A 6,000-nucleotide genomic window follows, 5' to 3' on the forward strand; every position below is an offset into this window, starting at 1 on the left:
CTCTTCCTGAGGCGATTTCTGTAGTCCCTCAGAGTTGTGCCTTGGTCTGGTAGCTGGGTTTCACAGCATAGACTTAGCTGCTAGTTTAGTTGAAAGGCAGCGGGTGCAGGAGACCGAGCACAAGCAGTGATGGCAGATGCCTTCTCTCCCTGCAGCCGGAGACCGTCTCTGTATTTAGCTGGTAAGCGCTGAGCTCAGGTGAGATTTAAAAAAAAAAAAAAAGAGATGTTTTACCTTTGAATCAGAGACATTTAGAGGGGATTCAGGACTTCCTCCAGACTCTGTGCTTGGCGTGCCTTACTCACATTCATTCCCGCTCCCTTTGAGGTTGGGGAATGGCAGCCTGGTGGGTTGAGTGGCTTCCAGGCGGCTAGGCCCCACACTTAGGCTTTTTTCTTGCAAACCACATGGTAGGCCACAGCGGTGTTTTTTGGGCGCTCCTGTGTGTGCTCTGCTGCCCTCTACAGGCCGTTGGTGTGCACAGTGCACTGTTTTTGGGTGCACTTTTTATGCACACAAATTTTAAATTGTTCACACACTTAGCTTGGCGCACAAGTTGTGCATGTGCCTTGCCCCACTACCTTCTAGGCGCTTATTTTTTTGTGCGCATTTCCCTTTTGGGCACGAGCCATTCAGAATCACGTTTACTGCTGCGATGGCGCCAGTAAGTAAGAAGTCTAAGCATCTTCCTATTTGTGTTGCCTGTCATATTAGGGCTCCTCAGCCTGACCTTGCTTCACACCTATGTCACTGCAGGCAGGCCCTCGAGGAGTGAGTACTGGTTCCAGGGAACAGCTCTGAGAGAGATAGATGGTAACTCACAGATGGTATAGGCAGCGGTGTCTTCCAGGCAGAAGTGAAGTCCAGGTAGCGAGTCCAGGAACATGGGCTCTCGAGGAGCGAGTACCGGTTCCAGACAGCAACCTGAAAGAGAAAAGAGAGAGAGGCCCCCGAGGAGTGGGTACCCAATAGAGTAGTCCAAGTGGAGGCAGAGTAGCTAGGTTCGGAGAGCAAAATCCCATCTGAAGGAGTTCCAACCCTTGCTAACTTGTAAGCTAGCAATTGCGTAGGCTATTTGTATCCTGGATGCATGAGGTCATCACAGGGGGACGCCCCTGAGGTTCGCGCCACTGAAGGTACTTGAGGCAGGGCCATGCGGCGTGCGCCCTTAGGCAGTGGAATAGCATGGCAGGAGGCAGCGCCCAAGCCAGTTCTGGGATGCCGGAGAGGACAGCAGGAAGACGCCATGGCAGCCAAACGTCCGTCAACCGCAGGAGGAGTCATCAAAGAGGTAAGGAGGGCGAAGTGGAGACATCGGGTAGCGACGGTCGCAACAACAAGCCTAAGGAATGGCGGTGCTTCCTATCCTCCGGAGTAAGAGGGCTGCGACCGAGTTGCATGGGTTCCTCGCCCCGATTAGGCTGGTGTTCAGGAGGTGGAGCCATCAGTTGGAAGAAGGATGAGGCCAGTGTGCCTGATCTCCGGCCCGTTGCTGAAGCCTACGATCAATCCTTCCTGTGAGATAGATCAGGCCTTCGAGATCATCTGGGAGATCCCTAGCTGCTAGTTCATCCTTAATGCAAGAGGATAGTCCCTCCAGGTAGATACTGCGTAGACTGTCCTCCCGCCAACCCAACTCTGACACCAAGCTGCGGAATTCAACAGCATAGTCGACCAGCAGCCGAGAGCCTTGGCACAGATGCAGGAGTTCAGTAGCCGCGATAGAGTGCCGGGCCGGCTCGTCAAAGGTTGAAGGTGTGCACGAATTGTTGGAGATTTCCGAGCAGAGATTTCTGAGCAGTGAATCACCTCGTTCCCACAGCGGGGAAGCCCACACCAGAGTTTGCCATCCAATAGAGACAGTATATAGGTCATTTTAACCTGGTCAGATGGGAACTGTGTTGGTTGGAGCGTGAACCGCATAAACCAGTGGTTGAGGAACCTCCGACACTGCTTAGGGTCTCCAGCATAGCGGGTTGGTGTAGGTAGGTGCAGAGATGTGGCCGGTCCAGGGGCTGGAGCAGGAGCCAGAGGCAGGGCTGCCACTGGAGGCACCGAATACAGGCGGTTAGCCAATCTCTCGACGGTAGCTGCCAAGATGTACAAGCAGTGCTGATGATGCTGCACTCATTGGGACAGGCCTGGAATAGCCTGGAGGCCAGAGAGGTCCGCCGAGTCCATGGCCTTGGCAAACTGTTGTGAACGTGGACCCTTGGGCCGGCTAGAGTGTATGGTGGATCCACTGAAGGAAGGCCTGCAGCGGTACTTGAAGCCGGGAGGTGGATCAGGACCAGGAGACCAGAAGGACCTTCACCTATACCAGCCGTCGTTCCCCACAGGTTGAGCCCTTGGGTGCTGGGGCCGGCAGGATTTAGGAGAAGGTCTCATGGCGAAGAGGAATACAAAGAACAGTCCAAGTTGAGGTAGGCTGAAGAGGGGGGAAGTTGGAGATGGTCCAGAGGTTCGAGGCAGGCAGCAGAGGTGCAAGACGAGGAGGCGGGCCAGAAATCAGGGCCAGCTGAAGACAGACAAAGTCAGAGCAAGCCAAGGGTCAGGACGGGTAGCAGGCAGACGAAACCAGGTACCAAGCCGAAGTCAAACTGAAGAAGCAAGCAAGTGGGAGCTGGAACTCAGGAGCAGGAGAGGAGCTGGAGCGGGCAGGAACAAGCAGGATACTGGAACGGAGTCAGGAACAAGCAACTAGATTCTCCCAGGAGGCGACCTGTTGCCAAGGCAACGAGGTCTGAGGCAGCCTATTTATAGACCTCCAGCAATGACATGGGATTTGGGATCGGGCCGAAGTTTCCCGCCGCGGCCCATTTAAAACCCTGGCAGTCGTGCACGCACACACCTAGTGGGCAAAGCCGCCTGAAGATGCCGGTGGCGTCTCCCTCGTGGGGAGAGTGCCACAAGAAGGCCCCGACGCGGTCCGAGCTGGGACGGGACAGCCCGTGGATCAGGAATCACACTTGACGGTAAGGGGGGACCCATTCGCGGCCGTCTGCAGCCAGGATTCCCAACAGCTTGTTTTAGAAAACAAAGAGGACATGTCCACATAAAGGCTCAGAAAAGAGAAAGCTGAAAGCAAGATGACCGATGCTAAGGAGGACACAACCCCAAAAGCTATGGATGATGCAGCGGTTGCAGACTTAACCAAGGCATTGGTTGAGGGCTAGGACAGTAAGTTTGAGCGAATTTATGATCAAGTGATAGACGTTAAAAGCTCAATAGTGGAAACTGGGAAATGTTTGGATAAAATTGCAGCATGTAAAAGTACTACAGAAGATGATAAAATACTGATTGGAAAAATACAATTTCTTGAAAAGGTAACCAAGGAAAGGAATGAAAAGAAACTGCATAATAACCTATATTATGTGGAAATTTAAAAAAACTTGGCTAAGCAAGAATTATAAGTCTTTTAGAAACATGGCTACTAGAGGAGCTGAATTTGTCTGATATGCAGGGACAGATATTTTTTGGGAGAGTGCAGTGGCTTGGAGCAAAATCTGCTGTGTGTTTAAGACCACAAGTAGCTATTGCTAAACTGCTAAACTTTGATCATAAAGCTATTATCTTGCACGCCTATCGCAAGAAGAGACATAGTCAGAACTATGGTCAGAAAGTTATGATATTTCAGGATTTTTCTAACCGAGTCTCTGCTTGGTGAAAATAATTCATCCCAGTATGCTCTGATCTTGCAAAGTTGAATATAAAATTTGCTTTGCAATATCAAGCCAAATTGAGAGCTTTGCATAAAGATAAAGTAACATTTTTACTCTGTGATGGCGGCAAAGGAATTTATTGAACAAATTCAAAATGGCAGTGTTTGATCTTGCCAGGGCTATATGTACTTGAGATAATATGCTAAAGTATATGGCAGAGTGGCTGAATCAATGGATCTGTGGATTAAATTACTTTGAATTCCAGCTTTGGTCCTTAGTTTCTCATGATGATAAACACTTTTAACAAAGTTCATATACAGCTTGACTAAGGGCCTCATTTTCTAAAGTATCGTAGGCCTGTGATACTTTAGGGAATGAGGGGCGGGGGGGTGGGCCTGCGCTAGCCGGCAGCGATCGCACCGTCGCAGTGCGATCGCTGCCGGTTTCGCAACCAGTAGCCCCACCATAGAAGGTGTAGCTATTGGGCGCGAACTGGGACGCGAAAAGGGCCTTACCTTTTCGTCGTCTGCGGCGTCTTCGCGGAGTCGACCCTGGTGACGCCCCGACTCCTCCTCTTCCAGGGCCAACTCCGCCCCCATTTTGGTATCACACGCGATAAGGGACCTTTTGCCTGCGAAACATCGCTTATCGGGTGCGATCCAGATGGAAAACGAGTCCCTAAATTTGCAATTGCTCATTGCATCTGTGTTGGTGCTGTGGGGCCAACTGTGGCATCATATTACTGTAGATAATGAACTTGAGATTTTGACTAGATTTTCCAGAGACTCTCAATTGTGTTCATGCAGTGAAAATGGGACCTTCATGCCTGTCTTGAAATACAAGGTTATGTGTAAATATCAGAGCATTGATGGACGATTTTAGAGAATAATCGCCATTAAAATTATAGTAAAATATGCATTCATCTTTTGGTGAATGCATAAAGCATCAACTGAAGAAGAAATCTGTACTCCTTTCTCAATATGTGTTCCAATAAACTGACCTCAAAAACTTTTAAACCATGTTTGGAGCTACCATTTGACTCAGTCACAGAAATGGGGTAAAACATTTTCTTGTGGTGCTGCTGGGAGGGGGGGGGGCATCTGAATGCATCAATCTCTGTCCTGCATCCTTTATAGAGGGAATTCAGGTTGAGGGTTTGTTTGAATGATATCTGGGATATCTGGGATATCTGGGATGCGGATTAAGTGTGTCACATGGAACATAGCTGGCTTGGGTACCTAAACAGGCTACATAGTAATGTGGTATTCTTGCAAAAATGCTTATGAAGTTAGAAAAAAAACAAATGTGGTTAGTACAAGTCTTTGCAGCACAAGTTACCTCAAAGATTTGTTGGTTTGCTATCTTGTTGCATAAGAATGAGACTGGGCACACCTCTGAACTTTCTCTCAAGGAGATTCTGCGAGGCCCACCTAAGACCAGGCGGCCCGGGTAACCAAGGACTCAACCTGAGGGAACCCCGGGTTGCTATTGGTGAAGCTCCAGCTAGCCTCTGTCTACTTTGTGCTCCACCTCCTGGTGGCAGGCACTCTCTGGGTCCGACCAGGGAGCCTACCAATCCTGCACTAGGCCAAGGATCCACCTCCTGGCGCAACAGATAGGATTCTCCAGCTAACTAGCCAAGCTGCTCAGTGGCTGAATATGAACCCCCAAGAGGCTTCCAGAGATTATTAGAGATTTATAAATTGTATAAATACTCATATAAAGCCTCTATAGATTTCTTCACTCTATGGTATCTTCTACTACTTTGAAAGTTCTGGCTGAAGTTTGGAATTACTGATATTAAACATCCTTTGGTCAAAAATATAGTACAGGATCTACAGTATCAGCCTCCTCACATTCTGGTTAGAGACCCTATAGTAGAGTGACCCGCTTTCCCCTTTGGTTTATGTGCAGGACCAGGCTAAAGGCCTGGTCCACCTGAAATCCCACAGCTGGGGAGCATAAGGGTATAAGCCCAGCTGGGTTCATGAGGCCCCTACATCTCCAGGAGAAGCAGCTCCTGTATGTTATGAAACCCTGTCTGCGGGTCCCCCCACGAGCAGGCACTTACCCCTTGCTGCTGCCTCTTCACCCGACGCGGCATGGACGCTGATGTCGGGCCTGCCTACGCGGCTGGAGTCGCGGACTGAAGTTTCTCTCGCGGCATGAAGGCCATCCCTGGCAGCAGTCTTCACCGCGGCCGGAGCCGCGGACTTTCCTGTCCATCTTCACGGCACGGAGCCGCCGTCGACGTCATCTTCTCTTCGCGGCACGAAGGCCGCAAGCCCCGGGCTCGAGTAGCGGCTGGAGCTGCCCCCAGGGCCTCCTGCAGCAGCTG

Source organism: Rhinatrema bivittatum, chromosome 2, assembly GCF_901001135.1.
Source record: "Rhinatrema bivittatum chromosome 2, aRhiBiv1.1, whole genome shotgun sequence".
Taxonomy (NCBI): domain Eukaryota; kingdom Metazoa; phylum Chordata; class Amphibia; order Gymnophiona; family Rhinatrematidae; genus Rhinatrema; species Rhinatrema bivittatum.